The sequence below is a fragment of the Meles meles genome, unplaced genomic scaffold, assembly GCF_922984935.1.
Source record: "Meles meles unplaced genomic scaffold, mMelMel3.1 paternal haplotype, whole genome shotgun sequence".
Lineage (NCBI taxonomy): Eukaryota > Metazoa > Chordata > Mammalia > Carnivora > Mustelidae > Meles > Meles meles.
The window spans coordinates 123,283-134,770 of NW_025721261.1; the positions used below are offsets into that span (position 1 = coordinate 123,283).

An 11,488-nucleotide genomic window follows, 5' to 3' on the forward strand; every position below is an offset into this window, starting at 1 on the left:
GGTGTGATGCCAAAATAATGAACACTGCTATGCTGTAAATAAACAAAAAAAAAAGAAAAGAAAGAAAGAAATTCTATTCACATTAGCAAAGAACTCGAGCTCTTTCTCTTCATAGATACATGATACTCTATGTTGAAAATACAAAAGACTCCACACCAAAATTGTTATAATTCATACAGCAATTCAGCAACATGGCAAGACACAAAATCAACGCACAGAAATCAGCTGAATTTCTATACACAATGTGACTGAAGAAAGGGAAATTAAGGAATTTATCCCATTCACAATTGCACAAAAACCATAAGGTACCTAGGAATAAACCTAACCAAAAGGAATAGAATCTATACTCTAGAAAATACAGAACACTTACAAAAGAAATTGAGGAGGACACAAAGATTTGGAAAAATAATCCATGCTCATGGATTGAAAGATTAAATATTGTGAAATTGTCATGTTGCCTAAAACAATCTACACACTCAATGCAATCTCTATCAAAATACCATCAACAGATGAGGAGGAGTCAAGATGGCAGAGAAGTAGCAGGCTGAGACTATATCAGGTAGCAGGAGATCAGCTCGATAGCTTATCTAAACATTGCAAACACCTACAAATCCAATGGGAGATCGAAGAGAAGAAGAACAGCAATTCTAGAAAAAGAAAATCAACCACTTTCGGAAAGGTAGGACTGGTGGAGAAATGAATCTAAAACGATGGGAGAATAGACCGTGGGGTGAGGGGCCGGCTCCCAACAAGTGGCGGAGGAATGGAGCACAAAATCAGGACTTTTAAAAGTCTGTTCCACTGAGGGACATTGCTCCAGAGGCTAAACCGGGGTGAAGCCCATGCGGGGTCAGCGTGGCCACAGGTTCCGCAGGGTCACAGAAGGATCGGGGGTGTCGGAGTGTCACAGAGCTTGCAGGTATTAGAACAGAGAAGCCGGCTGCAGAGACAGAGCCGAGGACTGAACTCTCAGCTCAGTGTTACCTTGAACTGGTCGCGGGCTGGGTGAGCTCAGAGCATGGCTGGAGGCTGGGGATACAGGAGTGATTGGGTGCTGTCCTCTGGAGGCGCACTGAGGAGTGGGGCGCCGGGCTCTCGGCTCCTCCGGGATGGAGACTGGAGGCCACCATTTTCATTCCCGTCCTCCGGAACTCTACAGAAAGCGTTCAGGGAACAGAAACTCCCAAAAGCGAACCTGAGCTGATTACTCAGTCCGAACCCCGAAAGGGCGATGCAATCCCGCCTCGGGCAAAGACACTTGAGAGTCACTACAACAGGCCCCTCCCCCAGAAGATTAACAAAATATCCAGCCAGGACGAAGTTCATCTATCAAGGAAAGCAGGTTCAATTCCTAAGACAGAAGCGGAATTCCAGAGGAGGAGAAAGCAAAGCACAGAACTCATGGCTTTCTCCCCATGATTCTTTACTCTTGCGGTTAATTCAATTATTTTTTCTTTTTTCATTTTTTTTCTTTCTTTTTTCTTCTTCTGCTAATTTTTTTAAAACTTTTACCCTTTTCTTTTTTAACGTTTTTTGACTAGTTTATCTAAATATATATATATATATATTCTCTCCTTTTTATATTTTTTCCTTATTTGTTTTATTTTTTAAATTTTTTACTTTTTTTTTCTGAACCTATTTTTATCCCCTTTCTCCACCTCAAAATTTGGGGTCTCTTCTGATTTGGTTACAGCGCATTTTTCTGGGGTCTTTGCCACCCTTTTAGTAGTTTATTTGCTCCTTCATATTCTCTTATCTGGACAAAATGACAAGGCGGAAAAAATCACCACAAACAAAAGAACAAGAGGCAGTACTGAAGGCTAGGGACCTAATCAACACAGACATTGGTAATATGTCAGATCAGGAGTTCAGAATGACGAAGCTGAACATTCTAGCTGGGTTCGAAAAAGGCATGGAAGATATTAGAGAAACCCACTCTGGAGATATAAAAGCCCTTTCTGGAGAAATTAAAGAACTAAAATCTAACCAAGTTGAAATCAAAAAAGCTATTAATGAGGTGCAATCAAAAATGGAGGCTCTCACTGCTAGGATCAATGAGGCAGAAGAAAGAATTAGTGATATAGAAGACCAAATGACAGAGAATAAAGAAGCAGAGCAAAAGAAGGACAAACAGCTACTGGACCACGAGGGGAGAATTCGAGAGATAAGTGACACCATAAGACGAAACAACATTAGAATAATTGGGATTCCAGAAGAAGAAGAAAGAGAGAGGGGAGCAGAAGGTCTATTGGAGAGAATTATTGGAGAGAATTTCCCTAATATGGCAAAGGGAACAAGCATCAAAATCCAGGAGATGCAGAGAACCCCCCTCAAAGTCAACAAGAATAGGTCCACACCCCGTCACCTAATAGTAAAATTGACAAGTCTTAGTGACAAAGAGAAAATCCTGAAAGCAGCCCGGGAAAAGAAGTCTATAACATACAACAGTAAAAATATTAGATTGGCAGCAGACTTATCCACAGAGACCTGGCAGGCCAGAAAGAGCTGGCATGATGTATTCAGAGCACAAAATGAGAAAAACATGCAGCCAAGAATACTCTATCCAGCTAGGCTATCATTGAAAATAGAAGGAGAGATAAAAAGCTTCCAGGACAAACAAAAGCTGAAAGAATTTGCAAACACCAAACCAGCTCTACAGGAAATATTGAAAGGGGTCCTCTAAGCAAAGAAAGAGCCTAAAAGTAGTAGATCAGAAAGGTACAGAGACAGTATACAGTAACAGTCACCTTACAGGCAATACAATGGCACTAAATTCATATCTCTCAATAGTTACCCTGAATGTTAATGGGCTAAATGCCCCAATCAAAAGACACAGGGTATCAGAATGGATAAAAAAACAAAACCCATCAGTATGTTGCCTACAAGAAACTCATTTTAGATGCGAAGACACCACCAGATTTAAAGTGAGGGGGTGGAAAACAATTTACCATGCTAATGGGCATCAGAAGAAAGCTGGGGTGGCAATCCTTATATCAGATCAATTAGATTTTAAGCCAAAGACTATAATAAGAGATGAGGAAGGACACTATATCCTACTCAAAGGGTCTGTCCAACAAGAAGATCTAACAATTTTAAATATCTATGCCCCTAACGTGGGAGCAGCCAACTATATCAACCAATTAATAACAAAATCAAAGAAACACATCAATAATAATACAATAATAGTAGGGGACTTTAACACCCCCCTCACTGAAATGGACAGATCATTCAAGCAAAAGATCAACAAGGAAATAAAGGCCTTAAATGACACACTGGACCAGATGGACATCACAGATATATTCAGAACATTTCATCCCAAAGCAACAGAATACACATTCTTCTCTAGTGCACATGGAACCGTCTCCAGAATAGATCACATCCTGGGTCACAAATCAGGTCTCAACTGGTATCAAAAGATTAGGATCATTCCGTTCATGTTTTCAGACCACAATGCTCTGAAGCTAGAACACAATCACAAGAGGAAAGCTGGAAAGAACCAAAATACATGGAGACTAAACAGCATCCTTCTAAAGAATGAATGGGTCAACCAGGAAATTAAAGAAGAATTGAAAAAAATCATGGAAACAAATGATAATGAAACCACAATGGTTCAAAATCTGTGAGACACAACAAAGGCAGTCCTGAGAGGAAAATATATAGCGGTACAAGCCTTTCTCAAGAAACAAGAAAAGTCTCAAGTACACAACCTAACCCTACACGTAAAGGAGCTGGAGAAAGAACAAGAAAGAAACCCTAAACCCAGCAGGAGAAGAGAAATCATAAAGATCAGAGCAGAAATCAATGAAATAGAAACAAACAACAACAAAAAAAACAATAGAAAAAATCAATGAAACTAGGAGCTGGTTCTTTGAAAGAATCAATAAGATTGACAAATCCCTGGCCAGACTCATTAAAAAGAAAAGAGAAAGGACCCAAATAAATAAAATCATGAATGAAAGAGGAGAGATCACAGCTAACACCAAAGAAATACAGACAATTATAAGAACATACTATGAGCAACTCTACGCCAACAAATTGGACAATCTGGAAGAAATGGATGCATTCCTAGAGACATATAAACTACCACAACTGAACCAGGAAGAAATAGAAAACCTGAATAGGCCCATAACCAGTAAGGAGATTGAAATAGTCATCAAAAATCTCCAAAGAAACAGAAGCCCAGGGCCAGACTGCTTCCAGGGGAATTCTACCAAATATTTAAAGAAGAACTAATTCCTATTCTCCTGAAACTAAAATAGTTTCCAAAAAATAGAAATGGAAGGAAAACTTCCAAACTCATTTTATGAGGCCAGCATCACCTTGATCCCAAAACCAGTCAAGGATCCCACCAAAAAAGAGAACTACAGACCAATATCCTTGATGAACACAGATGCAAAAATTCTCGCCAAAATACTAGCCAATAGGATTCAACAGTACATTAAAAGGATTGTTCACCACGATCGAGTGGGATTTATTCCAGGGCTGCAGGGTTGGTTCAACATCCGCAAATCAATCAATGTGATACAACACATTAATAAAAGAAAGAACAAGAACCATATGATACTCTCAATAGATGCTGAAAAAGCATTTGACAAAGTACAGCACCCCTTCCTGATCAAAACTCTTCAAAGTGTAGGGATAGAGGGCACAAACCTCAATATTATCAAAGCCATCTATGAAAAACCCACTGCAAATATCATTCTCAGTGGAGAAAAACTGAAAGCTTTTCCGCTAAGGTCAGGAACATGGCAGGGATATCCATTATCACCACTGCTATTCAACATAGTACTAGAAGTCCTAGCCTCAGCAATCAGACAACAAAAAGAAATTAAAGGCATCCAAATTGGCAAAGAAGAAGTCAAACTATCACTCTTCGCAGATGATATGATACTATATGTGGAAAACACAAAAGACTCCACTCCAAAACTGCTAGAACTTGTACAGGAATTCAGTAAAGTGTCAGGATATAAAATCAATGCACAGAAATCAGTTGCATTTCTGTACACCAACAACAAGACAGAAGAAAGAGAAATTAAGGAGTCAACCCCATTTACAATTGCACCCAAAACTATAAGATACCTAGGAATAAACCTAACCAAAGAGGCTAAGAATATATACGCAGAAAACTATAAAGTACTCATGAAAGAAATTGAGGAAGACACAAAGAAATGGAAAAATGTTCCATGCTCCTGGATTGGAAGAATAAATATTGTGAAAATGTCTATGCTACCTAAAGCAATCTATACATTTAATGCAATCCCTATCAAAATACCATCCATTTTTTTTCAAAGAAATGGAACAAATAATCCTAAAATTTATATGGAACCAGAAAAGACCTCGAATAGCCAAAGGAATATTGAAGAACAAAGCCAAAGTGGGTGGCATCACAATTCCGGACTTCAAGCTCTATTACAAAGCTGTCATCATCAAGACAGCATGGTACTGGCACTAAAACAGACACATAGATCAATGGAACAGAATAGAGAGCCCAGAAATAGACCTTCAACTCCATGGTCAACTAATCTTTGACAAAGCAGGAAAGAATGTCCAATGGAAAAAAGACAGCCTCTTCAATAAATGGTGCTGGTAAAATTGGACAGCCACATGCAGAAAAATGAAATTGGACCACTTCCTTACACCACACATGAAAATAGACTCAAAACGGATGAAGGACCTCAATGTGAGATAGGAATCCATCAAAATCCTTGAGGAGAATGCAGGCAGCAACCTCTTCGACCTCAGCCATAGCAACATCTTCCTAGGAACATCGGCATAGGCAAGGGAAGCAAGGGCAAAAATGAACTATTGGGATTTCATCAAGATCAAAAGCTTTTGCACAGCAAAGGCAACAGTTAACAAAACCAAAAGACAACTGACAGAATGGGAGAAGATATTTGCAAACGACATATCAGATAAAGGACTAGTGTCCAAAATCTATAAGGAACTTAACAAACTCAACACCCAATGAACAAACAATCCAATCAAGAAATGGGCAGAGGACATGAACAGACATTTCTGCAAAGAAGACATCCAGATTGCCAACAGAACACATGAAAAAGTGCTCCACATCACTCGGCATCAGGGAAATACAAATCAAAACCACAGTGAGATATCACCTCACACCAGTCAGAATGGCTAAAATGAACAAGTCAGGAAATGACAGAAGCTGGCGAGGATGCGGAGAAAGGGGAACCCTCCTCCACTGTTGGTGGGAATGCAAGCTGGTGCAACCACTCTGGAAAACAGCATGGAGGTTCCTCAAAATGTTGAAAATAGAACTACCCTATGACCCAGCAATTGCACTACTGGGTATTTACCCTAAAGATACAAACGCAGTGATCCAAAGGGGCACATGTACCCTAATGTTAATAGCAGCAATGTCCACAATAGCCAAACTATGGAAAGAAACTAGATGTCCATCAACAGATGAATGGATAAAGAAGATGTGGTATATATACACAATGGAATACTATGCAGCCATCAAAAGAAATGAAATCTTGCCATTTGCGATGACATGGATGGAACTAGAGGGTATCATGCTTAGTGAAATAAGTCAATCGGAGAAAGACAACTATCATATGATCTCCCTGATATGAGGACATGGAGATGCAACATGGGGGGTTAGGGGGACATAAGAAGAATAAATGAAACAAGATGGGATTGGGAGGGAGACAAACCATAAATGACTCTTAATCTCACAAAACAAATGGGTGGTTGCTGTGGGGAGGTGGGGTTATGAGAGGGGGAGTGGGTTATGGACATTGGGGAGGGTATGTGCTATCATGAGTGCTGTGAAGTGTGTAAACCTGGCGATTCACAGACCTGTACCCCTGGGGATAAAAATACATTATATGTTTATAAAAAATAAAAATTGGAAAGTGAGGCAAACCATAAGAGACTATGGACTGAAAAACAACTAGAGGGTTTTGAAGGGTCAGGGGTGGGAGTTTGGGGGAACAGGTGATGGGTAATAGGGAGGGCACGTATTGCATGGAGCACTGGGTGTTGTGCAAAGACAATGAATACTGTTACACTGAAAAAAATAAATTTAAATACTGAAAAAAATAAATACCATCGCCATTTTTTGCAGAGCTGGAACAAACAATCCAAAAATTTGTATGGAACCAGAGAAGACTCTGAATCACAAGGGGATTGTTGCAAAGGACAAGTAAAGCTGGGTGCATTACAATGCTTGACTTCTAACTATATATTACAAATCTGTGATCATCAAGAAAGAATGGTATTGACACACAAAAACAGACACATTTATCAGTGGAACAAAACAGAGATCCCAGAAATGGACCCTTATCTCTATGGTCCACTAGTCGTCAACAAATCAGGAAATAATATCCAATGGAAAAAAAGGCAGTCTCTTCAATAAATGGTATTGGGAAAATTGGACAGCCACATGCAGAAAAATGAAACTGGACCATTCTCTTACAACATACAGAAAGATAAACTCAAAATGGAAGAAGGACCTAAATGTGACACAGGAATCCATCAAAATTCTAGAGGAGAACACAGGTTACAACCTTATAAACCATGGACACAGCCACTTTTTCCAAGACAAGTCTATAAAGGAAAGGGAAACAAAGCAAAAATAAATTATTGGGGCTTCATTAAGATAAAAAGCATCTTCACAGCAAAGGAAACAGTCAACAAAACTAAAAGACAAACTACCAAATGGGAGAAAATATTTGCAAATGATATATCAGATAAAGGGCTGGTATCCAAGGTCTATAAAGAACTTACCAAACTCAACATCCAAAAACCAAATAATGTAGTCAAAAAAATGGGCAGAAGACATGAACAGACACTTGTCCAAAGAAGACATACAAATGGCCAACAGGCACATGAAAAATGCTCCACATCACTTGCCATCATGGAAATACAAATGAAAACCACAACGAGATACACCTTTCACTGGTTACAGTGGCAAAAATTAACAAGACAGGAAACAAGTGTTGGCAAGGATGTGGAGAAAGGGGACCCTGTTGGTAGGAATGCAAGCTGGTACAGTCACTCTGGAAAACAGTATTTAACTTCCCCAGGAAGTTAAAAATGAGCTACTTTATGATCCAGCAATTACACTATGGGGTATTTACCCCCAAAGATAGTGATGTAGTGAAATGAAGGGGCACCTGCACCCCAATGTTCATAGCAGCAACGTCCACAATAGCCAAACTATGGATAGAGTCAAAATGTTCTTCAGAAGATGAATAGATAAAGAAGATGGATGTGGTTCATGTACACAAGGAATAATAGCCATTGGAAAGGATGAATATCTACCATTTACATGAACATCAATGGAACTGGAGGGGATTATAGTAAGCAAAAAAAGCAGAGAAAGACAATTATCATATGTTCATTCATGTGGAACATAAGGAATAGTGTAGAGGACAATAGAGAAAGGGAGGGAAAACTGAATGTGAAATCATCAGAGAGGGAGATAATCCATGCGAAACTCTTAACTACAGGAAAGAAACTGAGGGTTGATTGTGGGTGGTAGGTGAGGGGATGGGGTAACTGTGTGAAGGAAATTAAAGAGGGCACATGGTATGCTGAGCACTGTGTGTTATATTCAACTAATGAATCATTGAACATTATATAAATAACAATGTAGTATACTTTGGCTAATTGAATTTAAATAAAAAATAAATAAATGAAGGAATGGAACACCACAGAAGGTTGTAGTTATAAAATTTTGCAATATTTAATATTGAGATATTTTATTTTTTAGAGACACACTTGTATTTATTTCTAAATATGGCCTGGAAATATTCTGTCTCTCAACGGTTTTTCCTATATATTTTTTCTTAAGGTATTTATGCTCTCCTGGTCTTTTTAAAAGATCTTGTATTAGCAAAATCTAAGTGTTCTACATTCGCAGGGAAATTATCTTCCCAAATATTCTCCAAACAGCTGCTTTAATCTCCTTGTTTCTAAGACTATATATGATGGGATTCAGGAAAGGAGGCAAAACTGTGTATGCCAGAGCAATCATCAAATCTTGAATGGATGAAGTTTTGGCAATTGGTCCTAAGGCAGCAAAGAGTCCTGTAATGAGGAAGAGCATGATAACAATCAGCTGTGGGGAGCAGGCGGAAAAGACTTTTACTGTATTCTCCACTGAAGGGATTCTGAGCACTGTTGAGAATATCTGGATATAGGAGATGATCATAAGAACAAAGCATCCCAGAACAAAGCAGGAACTCAGAGCTAGGGTCACAAGCTCAACAAAGAAAACCTCATGAGAAACTGGGGCCAAAATGTGAGGGATGTCACAGAAGAACTGGTGGATTATGTTGTATCTTGAAATGGAATCCCTAAATATGTTGCCAGTGTGGACTGCTCATAAATAAAACAACTTAGCCAGGCAATGGCTGCTATGTGATGGCATTTTTCTGGTGTCATAATGGCTTCTTATTGGGGGGGTAACAAATGGCAACATAGCAGTCATAGGACATGACAGTGAGAAAGGCCAGCTCAACAGAAGCAAAAGCAAAGAAAAAATAAACTTGAGCCACACAGCCAAAGTAAGAGATGGAGTTATTGTGAGTCCAGGAGCTGTGGACTGACTTAGGCACAGTGACTGAGATGTAGCACAAATCCAAAAAGGAGAGGTTCTTCAGAAAAAAGTACATGGGTCTGTGAAGATACTGGTCAAAAGTAATGATTATCATGATGAGAAGGTGCCACACCAGTGCTGTCAGATAAACCAGCAGAAACACTCCAACATGAAGTATCTGTAGCTCACAGATGTCAGAAAACCCCATGAGCAGGAACTCTGTCACTTCTGTGAGATTGTCCATTGTGCAAGGAAATCTGTGTTCTGATTGTTTAAGAAAATATGTAATAATTAAAAATGAGACAAAGAAAAATGAGCACAATATTGTATTAATACAATTATGTAGGAATTATATCCCCTAGTTAAAGGAATAAATTAGATATCATCTATGCTGCTTAAGTAAATACATTTCTTAATTTAAATTCAATTAGCCAACTTGTAGTACACCATTGGTTTCAGATGTAGAGTTCAACAATTCATCAGTTGCATATAACACCCATTGTTCATTACATTACCTGCCATCCTTAATGCCTATCACCCAGTTACCCTATTCCCCAATCACCTCCAGAAATTCTCAGTTCCTTTCCCACAGGTCAGAGTCTCTCATGATTTGTCTCCCTCTATGATTTCTTCCCATTTTGTTTTCCTTCCCTTATCCTATGATCCCCTGCACTGGTTCTTATATACCTCATGTGAGTGAAAACATATGATAATTGTCTTTCTCTGACTGACTTATTTCACTGAGCATAATACCCTCTAGTTCCATCCAGTGTAAATGGTAAACTTTCATCCTTTCTGATGGTTGAGTAATATTCTATTGTATATTGTATCTCTTGTATATACATCATATATTTTTATCCATTCCTCTGTCAATGGACATCTAGGCTTTTTCCATAGTTTGTCTATTGTTGAGTTTCTTTAAGAAAAAAATATTACTTTTTTCATAGGTTTCTTTAGCTCTCAGTAAGGTCATAAGTAACCGTCTGTAGGCTAATAAAATTCCTACATCTAAAGCTTCCAGTTCTTCCCCTGTCCCACATAACCAACTCTGTATTGATAACTCCTCCAGATTACCACTGAAACTTCACAATCAACATGAACCAAAATTCATTTACTACAGATTATGTCCTCTGAAGATCCTTTAAATTCATTCAAGTGTTTCGCATTAAAATACATTCACTTCCTCTCTGTCTTGTATTTTTTTCAACAGGCTCATTTAGAGTTTGCTAACTCCAAATTTTTGTCTCTCCAATCCATTTTTTACTCATAAATTAGTGGCTTTAATAAACCCCTATTAGATCATGCCAATCCTCTACTTAAAAATCATTCAAGTTACCCATTTTGCTTGGAAGAAAATTTAAATGCCCTAACAGATCTTCAAAGACTGTTTTTAAAAACTCCAGTATAGGGGAGCCTGGGTGGCTCAGTGGGTTAAAGCCTCTGCCTTTGGCTCAAGTCATGATCTCAGGGTCCTGGGATCCAGTCCCACATTGGGCTCTCCGCTCATCAGGGAGCCTGCTTCCTCCTCTCTCTGCCTGCCTCTCTGCCTACTTGTGATCTCTCTGTCAAATAAATAAATAAAATATTAAAAAAAACACCTCCAGTATAATTAGTGTTCTTCTAGTTTAAGGTGTACAATATAGTGGCTTAACAATTCTATACATTACTCCAGTGCCCATCAAGGTAAGCGTACTCTTAATCCCTTTCACTTATTTCACTCATCCCTGCTCCCATCCTCCTTGGTAACCACCACATTGTTCTCTATATTTAAGAGTCAGTGTTTTTTGCTTTTTGTTTGTCTATTTTTCCTTGTTTCTTTGCTTTGTTTCTTAAATCCCACACATGAGTGAAATCATATATTTGTCTTTCTCTGACAGATGTATTGCATATAGCATTGTACCCTCTAGATCCCTTCAATAC

The 11,488-nt window shown here is 38.7% G+C and overlaps 1 pseudogene; it reads right to left on the minus strand.

The window, feature by feature from the left end:
* Positions 1-8,878: 8,878 nt before the first annotated feature.
* LOC123936253 lies at positions 8,879-9,812 on the minus strand (annotated as a pseudogene).
* Positions 9,813-11,488: the final 1,676 nt, after the last annotated feature.